Raw genomic sequence first — 19,180 nt, 5'->3', positions numbered from 1 at the left:
ACTTGTGGATGTAATTTCCATTCGTGGATCTGTTGAGTCTGTCGACTTATCAGGTCGTCAATCTGATTGTGAACCCCTGGAAGATGTTCTGCAAGCAGGTATATGTTCTGGGGAATGGCCCATCTCCAAATGTTCTGTGCTAGCTGGAGAGAATGTGTGCCTCCTTGTTTTTGTATATAATACATGGCTGTCATGTTGTCCGTCCGGATGAGGACAGTTTTGTTCTGGAGATGTATTTGGAATGATTTTAGTGCTAGGAATACTGTCAGTAGTTCCAGGTAATTGATATGGAGCACTTTCTGTTGAGTGGTCCATTTGCCCCGAGTGGTGTGCCCTAGGAGATGGGCTCCCCATCCCGTGAGTGATGCGTCCGTTGTTAGCACTATTTGTGGAAGAGGATCGAGGAACGGCCGCCCTTTGGACAGGTTTATTGTGTTCCACCATTTTAGAGAGCGATGTGAGCGGCTGTCCACCAACACCAGATCTGTTAGTTGTCCGTGAGCCTGATTCCACTGACGTGCTAGACACTCTCGCAAAGGACGCATTTGAAGTCTTACATAAGGCACAATGAAGATGCATGACGCCATCATGCCTATGAGTTGCATGAACACTCTTGCTGGAAGAGAGTGTTGGGTTTGAAATTTTGCAATGAGAGCTTGTATATTGGCTATCCTGGCTGGGCTGGGATATGCTAGGGCGTTGGAGGTATTTATGGTGGCTCCCAGATATTGATGTATGTGGGAGGGATGGAGATGAGATTTGGGATAGTTTATTGTGAATCCCAAGTTGTGTAGGATTTGAATAGTTCTGTGAGTGTGTAGAACGCATTTGTTGAATGAGTTGGCTTTTATTAGCCAGTCGTCTAGATACGGGAACACATGAATTTATTGTCTTCTAAGATGCGCAGCTACTACTGCTAGACATTTGGTGAATACTCTGGGCGCAGTTGTTACCCCGAATGGAAGGACTGTAAACTGATAGTGTTGTCCGTCCACCACAATCCTTAGGTACTTCCTGTGAGCAGGATGTATGAGAATGTGGAAATAAGCGTCCTTGAGATCTAGTGTGTCAAGGAAATCGCCTTGTGGGAGCACTTGTTGAAGAGTGATCATATGGAAATGATCTGAGTTTATGTACAGATTTAGGAGTCTGAGGTCGAGTATTGGTCTTAGAGTCTCGTCCTTTTTGGGGATTAGGAAGTACAGTGAGTATACCCCTGTACCCTGATGTTGTAAGGCAACTGGTTCGATTGCGTGGTTTTGAAGCAATGAGAGAACTTCTTGTTTGAGGAGTGTAAGATGGTCTGGTGACATGGAACGCTGCTTGGGTGGTATGTGTGGAGGGGTAGTGGTCACTTCCAGGCAGTAACCATACTGGATAATTTGTCTTACCCACTTGTCTGTTGTGATGGAGTTCCAGACAGGTAGGAACTGTTTGAGTCTTCCCCCGACTGGAGTGGAATGGTCTGGGGGGAGTGGAGGAAAGTCACTGTTTTGTGGCGGGGAGGTATGAGTGTTGGTATACCTCGACCTCATCCCTTGTTGTTGTTTCCTCTATATCCTCCTCTAAAATATCCTCTACTGGGGGATGTTTGTGTAGAGGTTTTGAACGTTATCGAAGGTGTCTGCTCCAATATTCTTGGAGGCTCCTCTGTAGAAGGAGCGTCGAAAGGAGTCACGTGGTTGTGGAGACTGCAATGCTCTCATGGACTTAGCAGTCTCTGTGTCATTTTTCATTTTTTCAAGTGCAGTGTCAACTGCTGGCCCAAACAGCTGTTCTTGGTTAAAAGGTTGGCTAAGTATGGTACTTTGTACTTCTGGCTTAAAGCCTGAAATGCGTAGCCAGGCATGGCGTCTAAGGAGTACACTTGTGTTTATTGCTCGAGAGGCGGTGTCTGCGGCGTCAAGTGCACATTTAATTGACGCATTTGAGATAAGTTTTCCCTCTTGTATAAGGTCATTTGCCTGGGTCTTGTATTGGTCTGGCAGGTGTTGTAGCAGATTCTCCAACTGATCGTAGTGAGCCCTATCGTAGCGTGCTAATAGGGCTCGGGTGTTGGCAATACGCCAATGATTAGCAGCTTGTGCTGCTACTCGTTTGCCCGAGGCTTCTAATAGTTTGGATTCTTTGTCAGGGGGTGGTGTATCTCCAGTCGTTTGGGAGTTGGCACGTTTCCTTGCGTTGGAAACGACCAAAGAATCCAGAGGGAGCTGTCCTTTGATGTAACAAGGATCTTCTGGGGCAGGACTATATTTTTTCTCAATTCTTGGGTTAAGCACCCTGGCACGGACGGGGTCTTTAAATACTTCTGTGGCGTGTTTTATCACCCCTTTAAGCATAGGTAAAATTTGTACAGACTTCTGAGACTGTTCAAAAGTGTCTAAGAGGAAGTCTTCCTCGGGTGCATCAGAGTGCATGGTGACGCCATGGTAAAGTGCTGCTCTGTTTACTAGTTGTCCAAACCCCAGGTGGTCATCTGGAGGTGATGGTTTGGAGGGATATGGTGTAGGGTCAGGCATATCTGGTAGAGGGTATGCCCAATCATCCAATGGTGCGGTATCTGGATCCGTGAACGGATCATTAGTATTATAAGGATCACCCCCTCCCCATAGGTCATCATCACCATCCTGTGGAGGTGTTGTATGTGATGGAGATGGCAGAGGGGGTGGGGTAGAAGGTCGTATGGGAGAGGAAGGAGGAATAGGTGATGTTGCTGAGTCCTTCTTTTTTATAGGAACTGGGGCAGGTGTTGTGTCCAGTTTCTGTTTCTTACATGGCACTGCAGTGACATGTCCAGTCTTTGGATTAATATAGATCCTTTTTAGGTCTCGGGACCATCCGGTCTGCCGAAGGCAGAACCGGAAGTCGAGAGATTTAATGTTTTGGAGAAGAGGGGCTTGAACCCGCCCCTCTTCTCCCCTGTTCTCCATTGGCTGGCCTCTTCAATGCTGGCCAGCCATTGAAGAAGAGGTCCCGTCACTCCGATCAGGCCCCGTCCTTTTCGGATCGGGGGGCGTGTTTTTTGCAGAAAGTCTAATTATCTCCTCCAGCCAATGGCTGGAGGAGATAACAGCAAAACACGCCCCCGAATCCGAAAAGGACGCTGCGTTTCTCCGAGGCATTTCTGCTCTGCCTCGGAGAAAGGCGGTGGTGTGCCTTTTGCTCTGCCTTGTTAGAATAATGCTCCTAGCATGTATTGCATGTTTTTTGTTTACATCGAGTCCGATTTGTATTGAAATCACGAAAGTGTTTGTTTATTGAGTTTTATATAGCGCTGGCTGACCCGGAGGTATCAGAGCGCTTTACATAAGTGGGTTTCTTCTATTAATACGTCGCACAACAGAGAAAATACATGGCAGACCATGGGGTTAACTTAGATACTTTCTATATCTGAACACCGTGTGACAGTTTTCATAATTCTAGTTCAAGTATGTTCCCATCACGTTAAGTCCAACGGTGAGTGAGGGCCAATTGATAAGAGAGGGCGTGATGCAAGGAAGCTCGCCTTACATCAAAGGCTCCTGGGTCTCTGGTCTTGGTATACCCATCACTGGCTTGCCGTCGGTCCCGCACCGAGACCTGGCGGCAGGGTGCGACACTGTCACTAAGAGGGCGGCCTGGCTTAAGGCAGACACCTGGAAGTGTTTTTTTTTTTATAACCAACTTTTATTGATTTTAAAGGTCGTGCAAAAGTCCATACACCGCTTATTCGCCTACAACCATAAAGGCCGGCAGCGGGTGACTACTCATTGTCAGGAGCAAAGGCACATAGGGGAACACAAATAACATTACCTAGAACCTATAAACCAGTCCCCATAGAGACAGTTACCCGCAGAGTTTCCCGCCTTAGCGGCGTCGAGCCCTCAGTAGGTCTCCCGCCCGGCAACCCTGCTGAGACAGTTAAATTATTGTGCCATAGGCCGGAATGAACTGGACTGGACCCACCGCACCCTCGCGGGTCCCCGTCCCCTTATCATACATATCTCAGGTCTCGACCTCCTCCAGCATACAGGACAGGAAACTCATGGCTAGCAGTATATCACAGTTTTCACGGGCCAGCCAGGCAGGTAGCGTAGAGACAAGACTTCAATGGCGCCCCACTCGTGCAATACATCAGTCATAGTTTAATATGGCTAATATCGTCCAGGATAGGCGCTGTGTAGGCCCAGTAACTTTCATCGATGACGTACAGGGCAGTATGCAATTCGGCTTCCAGCAGGCCTTCCACTGCAATAGAGCAACGTGGGATTGAGTACTCTACCCTCCATATCCAGCAGCCATGCCAGGGCGGGTAAACCGCCCCAGTCCCTGCATCGAAGATTGCCAAAGCGACGACCAATCAACCAGGGGGGCAGAACAAGAGAAAAGGGAGGGGGTGAACCAGTGCAAAAGGCAACAACCTGGAAGTGTTTAATACATGGATATCTTCCTTTAAAGCTGTGGAAACCGGCCCCTCCGGCGCCCCTCCACCGCTCCCCAAAAGAGATGAGAACTATTTATTAAAGTGTAGTGACGGGATTGCTTCCCACCCCCCCAATGAACACTCCCACGGCGCACGAACCTTTCATTACATACCCCCTGCAAGCAGGCGGCCCCTTATCAGAAGCTGCACAGATAGTTGCCAACGGCAACAAGCCATGCACATGGCAAACGGGGCGGAGGGGGACACGAGACTGCACCCAATTGTAACACACTTGCGCAGCACAAGAGACGGCGGCGCGCAGTGAGACAGTGCCTTATTCCACAGCACCAGGCCTTGCAAGGGGCTTCAGCCCCCAGCGCCCGCTCAGTCTCCACCTCCAGCCCCGCAGGCAAACATCCTTCACACAGAGTCAACACCGGCCTACCTTTGCATCGACCGCTGACAAATCAGCGCCATAAAAAGGACGGAATGTCAAAATAACACAAATGCTTTCTCCAAGCTTAGCACAGTGTCTGCCCCTCTTTAACTGAGCGGGGATAATACAGTTTCAGAGAAGCAGCCACGGGTGCGTGCTCTGTACCATTTACTATGCATTTTTATGGACGACTTTAGAACACAACGCAAAAGCACGCTCAAGTCGCATCTAGGAACGCCCACTTCACAAAACGTTATGACTTTCCGGTCCAAATAAAATTTTAAAAAAACACTTCTGCCGGAAAGAAGCAGCTGCTAGCCTGGAGAATGCGTTCTTCAGCCCTTTGAGCAACCCAGACCTCGACAGTTCAGAATGCAGGCCACTGAGGGCGCATTAACCAATACCGTTCGTCTATGTAAAGGTCCTTCAGCGTGTGCCTGCGTGGGCGCTCCCGCCATACAGGACAATCCAACCTGCGGAGCGTTGTGTGTGCTAAGTACAGACTAGGGAGGACGCTAGACTAGTGGGAAGATGGAGGGATGGGTATTTATCCCTTCACCATGTCGGACTGCAGCCAAGATTCACAGGGTGGCCGAGCGAGAAACACGCGCTGCTGATACCGACTTCATCTGCAGTGCACACGTCTAATTCTCGGCAGGGCTGACAACCTTCCTTCTTTCAGAGCTGGATATACTCTGTAGCGTTTGGTAATAGTGACATGTTCTGTCCAGTGCTTAGAAATCGCTGAAAAATTGGCATTGCTCATGACATTATTTTTGTTTATGTTTTTGTTTTTAAAACATTTAACCCCTTCCCCGCTCATGACGGAGCCGCTCCGTCATGAGCCACGGTTGAGCTGTGCTCATGACGGAACGGTTCCGTCATGTCACGGCCGTTGGCGGCCGCTCCGCCTATGCGGCGCTGTTTCCCCGCCTGTGCGGGGGGACAACGCAAATGGGCGGAGTCATGACGGAACCGTTCCGTCATGAGCACAGCGCAACCGTGGCTCATGACGGAGCGGCTCCGTCATGAGCACAGCGCCATCGCGCTGCCCCCCCGCACCCCCCAGCGCTGCGGCGGAATTCCCGCCGCAGCGAAAGGGTTAAAGAAATGGCATTGTTATTTACAATGTCAATAGCTTAATCACTCTCAAATGCGAGACCTATTGCATTTGCACCCACACACAGAGCCACCTACACACACACTGATTAAGCTATTGACATTGTAAACAACAATGCAGTTTCTCTACATGTTTTAAAAACAAAAACATACACAAAAATAATGTCATGAGCAATGCCAATAGCTCTAACTTTACCAATGCCGAGACCATTGCATTGTAAATGCTTGTTTGTGTTGGATCTGGATGGAAAAGTTCTTGTGCTTCAGGAACAGATTTTGGCGCCGATTTTTTCAGTTCCGATCGAGGTTTTGGTTGATCGGTGGAGTCTTTGGCTTTAGGAGGTGTGTTATAGTCCTTAGCCGGTGGTTTCTGTGCCGATGAAGGTTTTGGTGCCGAAGTTGAGTCTTTCGGCTTGGGAACTTTCGCTGCCGGTTTATCTATGGGCCTCGATGTTTTCGATGCCGAAGATGTCGGATCCGATTTCGGTGCCAAGAGGTCTTTTGTCTTCGGTGCCGAAGGTGCCGGGGGTACAATGGCATGCGGCTTACTCAGGCCCGAGCCACCGGAAGGCTTATGTTTCTTCGGAGCCGAGCCCGGAGGCGGGGCTTCTGAAGGATGTTTTCGGTCTCGACTGAGGCCAGCTGGCGAAGTCTTGACCAATGCCTTTGGTTTTGGAGGGGTTTGGGCAGGGGCAGTGGTACTCACGTGTTGCTCCGGAGTAATGGGGTCGTCTGAGTAGTCTGCTTCTGAGATGATTTGAAGTTCCATCGGGACCCTCATCGAAGATGTTTACTGGTTCCGGGGCTGGTCTGTGTGCCATGATATGGCGTCGAGCTCTTCGATCCCGAATGGTCTTTTTGGATGGAAATGCTGCGCAGGCTGGACAGCTGGCTTCGTCGTGTTCCGGTGATAGGCACAGGTTGCAGACTTTGTGATGGTCACTGTGCGGAAATTTTGCTCCACACTGGGGGCATTTTTTAAACGGCGTCCTTTCCATGAGCCGTAGGCCTCACGGCGTGGATAGGCCCAGCAGCCCGCGTCGACGTCCGGAATCGAGCCGATGAATTCGATGTCGAGTGAACGTGCTTCGATGTAGTTGTAGAAGGTTTTTCGCTTCGAAAAGCTTGTATTTGAGATTTTCAACCGGAGTTGGAAAAGTTACATCCGAACCCAATGGCGGAGAAAAACAATCTGAGGATGGAGTGGATGCCCATGCGCACTGTAGTCCAAGGGAGGAGTCACCCATCTCGTGACCAAAGACTTCTTCCGAAGAGATCAACAACCTGCAAGCATCCGAGCCCAACACCAGATGGCGATCTACTATTCTAAGTGTGCGATCTGCAGCTCATATGCCTCGAACATAACATTATCCATTCGAGGCATGTGTGCTGTAGATACACATGCTTTGCATAGACTACAAAGCAATGGCTAACCTGTATATGTTGTAGTTGTTTGAAATAGTGTTTTAAGTATTGCTTGGCCTACATTAGCTTGTTGACGTGCTAAAACATCTACACAATAGTGTTTGGTAAATGTGTGTGGTGTAGACCATGTAGCTGATTTACATATGTCAGCTAGAGGAATGTTACCTGAAAAAGCCAAAGAAAACCCTATTTTGCGAGTGGAATGCGCTGTAGGGAGTATGATGAAGTTCTTTTAGCTTTAGCGAAGCATGTTTGAACCCATTGAACAATCCATCTTGCAATACCAGTTTAAGAATTGGGATTGCCTTTGTGAGGTGGAGCAAATGCAACAAACAATTGTTATGTGAAAGTCTTTTGTCCTATCTATGTAGTACAATAAAGCTCTTTTAACGTCAAGCATGTGAAGAGCGCGTTCTGCTAAAGAATCAGGTTAACACAAACTCAACCGATTGGTTTATATGAAAAGGAGAAACCACTTTGGGGAGGAATTTTGGGTTGGTGCGGAGAACTACCCTGTCTTTGTGTAGCTGAAGGAATATGCTACTTACCAGTATGCATCTGTTCTTGGCATGTAGAGCTGCAGAGTCACACACTGAGGATAAGATCGCCATCTGGTGTTGGGCTCGGATGATTGCAGGTTGTTGTTGTCTTCGGAGAAGTCTTTGGTCACGAGGTTGGTGACTCCTCCCCTGGACAACAGTGCGCATGGGCATCCACTCCATCGGCAGATTGTTTTTCGCCATGATGGGAAAAGATGGAGTATAGAGAAAAGAAAGAAAGGATGTCCATGTGTAATGTCTAAGTAAGACGGATGCTGGAACAGATACAGGTCCCGGGGAGGCGGGCGGGCGTGTGTGACTCTGCAGCTCTACATGCCAAGAACAGATGCATACTGGTAAGTAGCATATTCCGTTCGAGGCATATGAGCTGCAGATCACACACTGAGGATAGATTATACAGCAGTGCTCCCCTTAGCGGTGGTCGCCTGTATCCGTTGCAGCAGTTTGAAATAAAGTTTTTAGGACAGCCTGGCCCACGGAGGCCTGTTGTTTGGCCTGCACGTCAACACAATAGTGTTTAGTGAAGGTGTGCGTGGTAGACCATGTGGCTGCCTTGCAAATGTCTTCTAAGGGAATATTGCCTAAGAAGGCCATAGAAGCCCCTATTTTACGCGTGGAGTGCGCCCTAGGGGGAACTGTGAGTGTACGTTTAGCCTTGAGGTAGCATATTTGGATGCATTTAACTATCCACCTGGCTATTCCTGATTTGGAGATCGGGTTGCCTTTGTGTGGTGGCGCGAAAGCAACAAAGAGTTGTTTTGTCTTTCGAAAAGGTTTTGTTCTGTCGATGTAATAAAGCAATGCTCTTTTAACATCTAGGGTATGTAGGGCCCTTTCAGCTACCGAGTCTGGATTTGGGAAAAAGACCGGTAGTTCTACTGATTGGTTAAGGTGGAAAGGGGAAATCACTTTTGGAAGAAATTTAGGGTTTGTCCTAAGAACCACTTTGTTACGGTGTAGTTGTAAGAAAGGTTCTTCAAGTGTAAGGGCTTGTATTTCACTTACTCTGCGCAGGGAAGTGATTGCGATAAGGAAGGCTACCTTCCATGTTAGGAATTGCAATTCACATTTGTGCATAGGTTCAAATGGGGGGCCCATGAGTCTTGTTAGAACCACATTGAGATTCCACACTGGGGCAGGTGGCAATCTTGGGGGAAGAATCCTTTTGAGACCTTCCATAAACGCTTTGATGGCTGGTACCTTAAAAAGGGACAGGTGTTGCCTATTTTGCAAGTAGGCTGCCAAGGCTGCTAGGTGTAATCGTATAGAGGAATACGCTAGATTGCATCTTTGCAAGTGTAGTAGATAGCAAATGATGTTTTGGATGGAAGCATCCAATGGATGTATGTCATTATTAGCGCAGTAGATGGCAAATCGTTTCCATTTAGCGGCATAACACGCTCTAGTAGTAGGGCGTCTGGCTTCTTTTATGATATTCATACAGTCTGGAGGGAGATTGAGGTAACCGAACTCTAAGACCTCAGGAGCCAGATCGCTAGGTTCAGTGTTTGAGGATCTGGGTGTCTGATTTCTCCATGGTTCTGGGTTAACAGATCCGGGGAGAGGCGTAGCTTTTGATGTGGAACTAAAGATAGTTCCAGAAGTGTGGTGAACCACGGTTGACGTGCCCAAGTGGGAGCCACTAGTATTAGTGTTAGTGACTGTTGTTTCAGTTTGCGTACCACAAATGGAACTAGTGGGAGAGGCGGAAAGGCGTACGCAAATCTGCCTGACCAGTTCATCCATAGGGCATTGCCCTTCGACTGTGGGTGTGGAAACCTGGCGGCGAGGGTTGGGCATTTTGTGTTTTCGGGAGTGGCGAACAGGTCTATGTCTGGTTGTCCCCACTTTTGGAAGAAGGGGAGTAGAACCTTGGGGTGTAGTTCCCATTCGTGGATCTGTTGTGTGTGGCGACTTAGGAGGTCGCCACTTGATTGTGGATCCCTGGGAGATGTTCTGCTAACAGGTAGATGTTTTGGGGAATTGCCCATCTCCAGATTTGCTGTGCCAGTTGGGACAGTTGGAGAGAGTGTGTCCCTCCCTGTTTCTGTATATAATACATTGTCGTCATGTTGTCTGTGCGTATGAGGACAGTTTTGTTCTTTAGGTGAATTTGAAAGGATTTTAGTGCTAGGAACACTGCTAAGAGTTCCAGGTGGTTGATGTGGAGCAGTTTTTGTTGACTGGTCCATCTGCCCTGAGTGGTATGGTGAAGGAGGTGGGCTCCCCACCCCGTGAGAGATGCGTCTGTAGTTAGCACAACTTGTGGAAGAGGCTCTAAGAACGGTCTCCCTTTGGACAGGTTGATGGTGTTCCACCATTTCAGTGATCGAAGTGAGCGACTGTCCACCAACACCAGATCGGTAAGTTGTCCGTGAGCTTGGTTCCACTGTTGTGCTAAGCATTCTTGTAAGGGACGCATTTGAAGTCGTGCGTGTGGGACTATGGAGATGCACGACGCCATCATGCCTAGGAGCTGCATGAACACTCTTGCTGGAAGAGATGGATGAGTTTGAAATTGAGAGATGAGATTTTGTATACTGGCTATCCTGGCTGTGCTGGGATAGGCAATGGCTTTGGATGTATCTATGGTTGCTCCTAGATACTGATGTAAGTGGGAAGGTTGTAGGTGGGATTTGGGGTAGTTGATAGTGAATCCCAAATCGTGGAGAGTTTGAATCGTGCGATGAGTGTGGAGAACGCATTTTTGGTATGTATTGGCTTTTATGAGCCAATCGTCCAGATAGGGGAAGACATGGATCTGTTGTCTTCTGAGATGCGCTGCCACGACTGCTAGGCACTTGGTGAACACTCTGGGTGCTGTTGTTACTCCGAAGGGGAGAACTGTAAATTGATAGTGTTGCCCATCTACCACAAATCGTAGATATTTTCTGTGAGCGGGATGCATAGGGATGTGAAAGTATGCGTCCTTGAGGTCCAATGTGGCGAGGAAGTCTCCCTGTTGTAAAAGTGGGAGGACTTGTTGGAGAGTGGTCATGTGAAAATGATCCGAATGTATATACTGGTTTAGTAGTCTGAGATCCAGTATGGGCCTTAGTGTTTTGTCCTTTTTGGGAATGAGGAAGTATAGAGAATATACCCCTTTTCCCTGATGTTGAAGGGGGACTGGTTCTATCGCATGTTTTTGTAACAGGGATTGAACTTCTTGTTTGAGGAGAGAGAGATGATGCGAGGACATTGGACGTTGTTTGGGCGGTATGTTTGGGGGGGATTGTATGAGTTCGAGGCAGTAGCCAGACTGGATAATTTGTCTTACCCACCTGTCTGTGGTGATGGAAGTCCAGACAGGCAGGAATTGTTGGAGTCGCCCCCCGACCGGAGTGGAATGGTCTGGGGGGAGTGGTGGCAAGTCACTGTTTGGTGGCTGGTGAGGTGCGGGTGTTGTTGTTGTTGCCCCGTCCTCGACCTTTGTTATTGTTTCCCCTATAACCTCCCCGGAAGTAACCTCTGTTAGGGGATGTTTGTCCAGAATTTTTAAAGGTGGACGTGGTCTCAGTTGATGTGTTTTTGGAGCCTCCTCTATAAAAGGAGCGACGAAAGGAACCCCGGTTTTGATGAGACTGCAGTGCTCCCATAGACTTGGCAGTTTCATTATCCTTTTTCATTTTTTCTAATGCAGTATCCACTGCAGGGCCAAATAGCTGCTCTTGGTTGAAAGGTTGAGCTAGAATTGCGGTTTGAACCTCCGGTTTAAAACCGGAAATACGGAGCCAGGCATGTCGTCTGAGTAAGACGCCAGTATTGACCGCTCTAGAAGCAGTGTCTGCTGCATCTAAGGCGCATTTAATGGAGGCATTAGATATTAATTTGCCTTCTTGGATGAGGTCGGAGGCCTGGGACTTAAAAGGTTCAGGCAGATGTTGCATAAGGTCCTCAAGTTGGTCATAATGCGCTCTATCATACCTGGCTAACAGGGCCTGGGTATTCGCAATACGCCAATGGTTAGCCGCCTGCGCGGCGACCCGTTTGCCCGAGGCTTCTAAAAGCTTAGACTCCTTGTCTGGGGGAGGCGTTTCTCCAGTTGTCTGTGAGTTAGCGCGCTTCCTGGCATTTGATACGACTAGGGAGTCTAAAGGGAGCTGGGCCTTAATGTATGCAGGGTCTTGCGGGGCTGGTCGGTACTTTTTTTCGATGCGTGGGTTGAGAACCCTAGCTCGAACAGGGTCCTTAAAGACTTCAGTAGCATGCTTTATGACCCCTTTGATCATGGGCAGTATGTGAACAGTCTTTTGTGACTGCTCAAAGGTATCAAGGAGGAAGTCCTCTTCAATGGCGTCTGTGTGCATAGTAACGCCGTGGAATGTTGCTGCCCTATTTATAAGTTGGCCGTACCCTAGGTGGTCATCAGGAGGGGAGGGCTTGGAAGGGTAGGTAGTGGGGTCAGGCATGTCAGGTATAGGATAAGACCAGTCATCCATGGGTGCTGGGTCTGGGAACGTAAAAGGGTCGTTTGGGTCAACAGGATCATCAAATAAATCAGGGTCCGCCCCTCCCCCTAAGTCATCATTATCATCCTGTGGAGGAGGTGAATGATAGGGAGATGGTAAAGGTAAAGGTAAAGGTAAAGGAGAATCAGGAGGAGGAGGGGGGGACGGGTTAGGAGGTAAAACAGGAGAGGAAGGACGAAGTGGTGAAGTAGCACAGTCCTTTTTCCGTATGGGAGCTGGGGGAGGTGTAGTGTCCAGCTTCCGCTTTTTATATGGGATGGCAGTCACATGTCCCGTTTTAGGATTGATATAGATCCGCTTCTGAGTAGGATCTGGTCGAAAAAGATCATCTGGCTCCGAAGGTGGTGTCTGTGACGTCCGCTTCGGGTCTTTATGAGCTTGTTTCGGCGGGGACGCAGTTTTCGGCTCCGATGATTTTTTCGGTGTCGACTGATTTTTCGGTGCCGACTGATTTTTCGGTGCCGACTGATTTTTCGGTGCCGACTGATTTTTCGGTGCCGACTGATTTTTCGGTGCCGACTGATTTTTCGGTGCCGACTGATTTTTCGGTGCCGACTGATTTTTCGGTGCCGACTGATTTTTCGGTGCCGACTGATTTTTCGGTGCCGACTGATTTTTCGGTGCCGACTGAGGTTTCGGTGCCGACTGAGGTTTCGGTGCCGACTGAGGTTTCGGTGCCGACTGAGGTTTCGGTGCCGATGGACTTTCAGGCATCGATGTTGAAGAACGTTTCGGTGCCGGTGGAGACTTCGGTGCCGAGGAACGTTTCTGTGCCGAAGGAGATTTCGGTCTTGGAGCCTGTTTCGGTGCCGACAATGGGTGTTTGGGTGCCGAGGGTGTTAAAGGCACAATTAGGTGAGGTTTGCTCGAGCCCGAGCCACCCACAGGCTTAGTTGTCTTCGGAGCCGGACCCGAGGGCGGGGCTTCTGAAGAGGATTTCCGGTCGCGACTGGGCCCAACTGGCGGAGTCTTGACCAATGCTTTTTTGGATGGGGCAGGGGGGGTGGTACTCACACGCTGCCCTGGAGTGATGAGGTCATCGGAATCGTCGGCTTCGGACACGATCTCGAGATCTTCGGTGTCGTCTTCGGGAACATCTTGAGCAAAGATGTCCTCCGGTTCTGGAGCTGGTTTGGCCATAATATGGCGTCGAGCTCTTCGGTCCCGGAGGGTCTTCTTCGAACGGAAAGCGGAACAAGCTGGACAGGTGGACTCGTTGTGTTCCGGCGACAGGCAGAGGTTGCAAACCTCGTGGTGGTCACTGTGGGGGAACTTCGCTCCACACTGGGGGCATTTTTTGAAGGGTGTCCTGTCCATCAGCCGCTTCCGGAACCGGTCCGAGTTGATGTCGACGTCGATGAAATGAAGATTAAAGAGTTAAATTGATTGCTGGAAGTTTTTCTGCTGGAGCGGAAAAAAGTTCATCCGAACCCAATGGCGGAAAAAAAACAATCTGCCGATGGAGTGGATGCCCATGCGCACTGTTGTCCAGGGGAGGAGTCACCAACCTCGTGACCAAAGACTTCTCCGAAGACAACAACAACCTGCAATCATCCGAGCCCAACACCAGATGGCGATCTTATCCTCAGTGTGTGATCTGCAGCTCATATGCCTCGAACAGAAGGGTTCTTCCAAGGTTAATGCCTGTAGCTCACCAACTCTCCTTAATGATGTGATTGCGATGAGGAAAACTAATTTCCATGAGAGAAACTGCAAAGGGCACTTGTGCAATGGTTCAAAAGGTGGACCCATGAGCCTTGTAAAGACAAGGTTGGTGGTATTACTTGTCTCAAGCCTTCCATCAAAGCTTTGATTAATGGAACTCTGATGAGTGACAAATGTTGTCTGTTCTGCAAATATGCAGCTACCGCTGCGAGGTGCAAACGAATAGATGTATAAGCTAGTCCAGTTTGCTCTAAGTGTAATTTTTAACAGATAATGTTTTGTACAGATGCATCTAGAGGATTGATTTTGTTGGTATTGCAGTAGACAACACATCTTTTCCACTTTGCTGCATGGCAAGCTCCAGTGGTAGGCTTTCTTGCTTCTTTTAGAATATTCATACAGTCTGTTGGTAGATTTAAATAACCAAACTGTATGACATCAGGAGCCTGATCGCCAAGGTCATGTCTTTGGGATTTGGATGCCTGATTTCTCCATGGTTCTTTGTGAGGAGCCTGGAGGGGAGGTGCAGCCTTTGATGTTGAACTAGTGACAGCTCTAACAGGGTGGTGTACCATGGTTGACAGGCCCATGTGGTAGCTACTAGAATTAGTGTGAGGGATGTTTGCTTGAGCTTCCAAACCAGACATGGAATGAGTGGGAGAGGTGGAAAAGGGTAGGCAAATATCCCTGACCAGTTCATCCACAGGGCATTGCCCTTTGAAAGCGGATGTGGGAACCTGGAGCAGAAGCTTGGGCATTTTGCGTTGTCGGCTGTGGCGAACAAGTCTATTTGTGGGAATCCCCATTGTTGAAAGTATGGAAGGAGAACTTGGGGATGAAGTTCCCACTTGTGAATTTGCGGTCTCCTTCTGCTGAGAAGGTCGGCAATCTGATGGTTTACTCCTGGGAGGTGCTCTGCCAGAAGATAAATTGTGTGATGGATTGCCCATCTCCAAATGGTCTGAGCAAGTTGTGACAGTTGGAGAGAGTACGTCCCTAACAAACAACTCAGTTCAAAGGGAGAGTCCAAGGGCATGAGTTTAAAGACCACTAAGGATTATATCACCAAACAACTAGTATTATCAAACAATGAAAATCCTAGGGTCTATACAATTACCGGAAGTACCAGTAAGCGAAAGAGCAGAAAAACGAAAAGAAACAAAACAACACCACCTCCGAGTTGTAACCTAAACCGGTGCGGTGATGGTCAACCTGTTTGGTAAGAATTGGCAGACAGAGTGCGTCTAAGGGCAAATCCCTTTTAGGACATAATCCCTCACTCACCAATGGTGACATGCTTCATCATAGGGACTCTCCTCCCAAAGGAAAATCCTAGTTCCTTTGGGGGCTACAACCCCCTCACTGTGAGGGAGGAGCTCAGGGATGTTTTGTTTAAAGTGTCAGAGGATCGACTAAATCCACATATGATGAGCCAAGATGTATGAGTGAGGACGCAGCGCAAACAATATAGGAAAATTGGTGAATATGTGAAAACAAGTGATGGTTAAAACTGGCTAGGAGGCATCAAAAATATGCTTTAATCAGGAAATGCCCACTGTCAGGATTAAAAAAGCAGTGTATACACCTACGGTATGGATTTAAACCGCTATGGTGTAAATTTAGATGGTCAACATGTTTCAGCCCTAGAAGACCCAAACTGGATCAGGCTTCCGTCAGGACCTTACAAAACAAGCTACTGCAAAAAGTGAAGTGAAAGAAACTGAAAAGGATATGGGGCCAGAACACTGTCAATGGCCTCTCATAACACCTGCTGATACCTGTAATAGAAAGTAGATGACATGCATCAGGTATACGCACAATCGTGTCAGCAATGTGAAAACGCACTGAAAATAATCTGTACAACCAATCTTGATAAAAAAGAAATAAACACCTTACCCCGCCAAAGTAGGGTACAGGACCTCACCTCAACCTGGCAACCGCTCAGGAAGGCAGCACCGCTCTACAAAGAATATATTTAAAATTTCTAGAGTGCAAATACAGGTAGGTAAACACTCAAATGAAATTAAACCTGATCGTACAGTGGTAAAAGTAACCACCTGTATCAATAATGTAAGCTGTGCTTGGAGCTGTTAACAAAGGGAGAGGGGTTCACACACACAAATATCAGTAGTAAATGACCGTTACAGTGGGTCTGATACGACAATACAAGCAGCAAAAGGCTATTACACAAATAGCCATTTTCCCTCTGTAAAAAATGCACGCTCTCCATAACAACTATATTCATAATAATGGAGAGGAACATAATACAATATTAGTTTTGACTAAAATGGAACTAACCATCGTGTCATCTCATGGTTTTTGAAAAAAGGAAAAAAGGAAGGTGGGACCATATCACTAATGCCTAGCGATAGAACATAGTCTAGTTCCCAAAGATTCCCCAAACAAAGACGATTATACTGTCGACCTGAAGTGAACGCTACGAGTGGACCAAAGACTACCACCGCGCTCACCTATCCGTCGGTACCACTGGACCCAGAGAGCCTGCTGCCGGAGGTACGTATGCTCCGAAAACCCCGCTCTTAAGTACTCTCTCGATGAGTCAATAATCCGTGTCCGGTGGTGCTAGAATCGCGCATGCTCAATAATTTTAAGCGCTAGTGCGCAAGCGCGAAACTAGAAATACTGAATGCCCACGAACGCTATCATAGAGGTGCTATGCTGCATTGCAAGTAAGAAAACTGTTCGTCTAACTAGGTAGTTATGACACAGTGTCTCTGCAGTCATAAAGAGAGCACACGTGAAACTACGAAGAACAACCAAGGATTTGGATAGAAATAAACTAATAGAACAGTGGTGTCATATACTATATATTAAAACGCTCCCATGCACTCGCTCAGTGATACAGACATAAATGCGAGGAGCGAAAGTCATCAACTAAAGCAAAACCTCCACAGTAGCAGACAACAAGTCCACTCAACACAATTATTGTACATATATTACTAGAGCCTACCATCTGAAGGGCGCATACTCATATAAGCCCAACACAGTGGCTCTATGATGAACAAACTTGTATCCTACTCAAAAACACACTTTTTTCAAAAAAGGTTTACATGAAGATACAAAGATAGGTAAACCCATGCCGATAGCGTATGTGAATAATGATAACTACTGGAAAGTATCATGTGTTAAGGTATCAACAGCGGGCAAGATGAAAAAAACCTTTATGTTATGTATCCCAATTGCTGATAGATGGTATATGAACAAGATTCAGTACAGGGTTAGAACTACTCATAAGGAGACCCAAGGAATATCATCATTACCAACAGAAGCAACCTTTCCCCTCCTGAGGCGGAAGCCGGGAGGTCTCTTTCCTTCACTTTGTGCGTTTTAGCATTCTCTTTGAATTTTTAACTTTGTGTGACTCTCATCGCTTGACTACTAGGCGTGAGAGATTTAGAGACTTTCATAGCGCTCCTAAGCGCTTTGTGTTCCTTCCCCCCTCCCCTGCCTCCGGACCGCCCTCGGCCGAGTATCGACGCCGAGGGCTGGGTTCCCGGTTTTTGGCGGCCGTATTGGGTGTGGGCCAGGCGGGTGACACGCTCTAGCAGCGCTTTAAAAAGGAAATAGTGTGCCTGCTCCAGTGATTACCAACAGAAGCAACCTTTCCCCTCCTGAGGCGGAAGCCGGGAGGTCTCTTTCCTTCACTTTGTGCATTTTAGCATTCTCTTTGAATTTTTAACTTTGTGTGACTCTCATCGCTTGACTACTAGGCGTGAGAGATTTAGAGACTTCCATAGCGCTCCTAAGCGCTTTGTGTTCCTTACCCCCTCCCCTGCCTCCGGACCGCCCTCGGCCGAGTATCGACGCCGAGGGCTGGGTTCCCGGTTTTTGGCGGCCATATTGGGTGTGGGCCAGGCGGGTGACGCGCTCTAGCAGCGCTTTAAAAAGGAAATAGTGTGCCTGCTCCAGTGATTACCAACAGAAGCAACCTTTCCCCTCCTGAGGCGGAAGCCGGGAGGTCTCTTTCCTTCACTTTGTGCATTTTAGCATTCTCTTTGAATTTTTAACTTTGTGTGACTCTTATCGCTTGACTACTAGGCGTGAGAGATTTAGAGACTTCCATAGCGCTCCTAAGCGCTTTGTGTTCCTTCCCCCCTCCCCTGCCTCCGGACCGCCCTCGGCCGAGTATCGACGCCGAGGGCTGGGTTCCCGGTTTTTGGCGGCCATATTGGGTGTGGGCCAGGCGGGTGACGCGCTCTAGCAGCGCTTTAAAAAGGAAATAGTGTGCCTGCTCCAGTGATTACCAACAGAAGCAACCTTTCCCCTCCTGAGGCGGAAGCCGGGAGGTCTCTTTCCTTCACTTTGTGCATTTTAGCATTCTCTTTGAATTTTTAACTTTGTGTGACTCTCATCGCTTGACTACTAGGCGTGAGAGATTTAGAGACTTCCATAGCGCTTCTAAGCGCTTTGTGTTCCTTCCCCCCTCCCCTGCCTCCGGACCGCCCTCGGCCGAGTATCGACGCCGAGGGCTGGGTTCCCGGTTTTTGGCGGCCATATTGGGTGTGGGCCAGGCGCGTGACGCGCTCTAGCAGCGCTTTAAAAAGAACGGCTATGACTCCGCGCAGAGGACGTGTACTGCGGACCAGTCGTACCAGAGTCCTGCCCGTCTGAGACAGGACGGGACCAGGGGCCATGGGCCCGACACCCACGCCTATCACTTCTGCAAGGGCCCCCCACATCAGGTATTCGACGCAAACTCTGTTACACCTCAGACCAACCCCTCTCACAGACTGCTCCAGAGACTCCCGGCCATGCCCTGAGGGTCCTTTCTCTTGCATATATTGCAAATACCAAGCCTCTTCGACAAAACCCAGCACTGAGATGTTAGATAAATGGGAACAAACTCCACCTAAAGGGACAAAGCGGACAAAGTGTCTTCTCCTAAATGTTCGCTCCCTACCTAGACATCAACTTGAGGTATGGGACCCAATACATACTACTCAACCTGATCTTTGCTTCCTAACGGAAACCTGGTTGAAACCTCATACGGTCCCTGCCAATGCTGTGGGGGTTCCTCTTGGTTATAAGTTTGTCCATTTTGACCGCCCAGAGAAAACAGGTGGTGGCTTAGCCATCATGCATA

At 48.4% G+C, this 19,180-nt stretch overlaps 1 protein-coding gene across 3 annotated transcripts in view; it reads right to left on the bottom strand.

The window, feature by feature from the left end:
• SMC6 (structural maintenance of chromosomes 6) overlaps positions 1 to 19,180 on the bottom strand; it is a 918,345-nt gene that overhangs the window by 734,192 nt on the left and 164,973 nt on the right. The window lies entirely within an intron of this gene.

The sequence above is a fragment of the Triturus cristatus genome, chromosome 6 (assembly GCF_964204655.1).
Source record: "Triturus cristatus chromosome 6, aTriCri1.1, whole genome shotgun sequence".
NCBI classification, from domain to species: Eukaryota; Metazoa; Chordata; class Amphibia; order Caudata; family Salamandridae; genus Triturus; species Triturus cristatus.
This window is presented reverse-complemented; position numbering and strand designations above follow the sequence as displayed.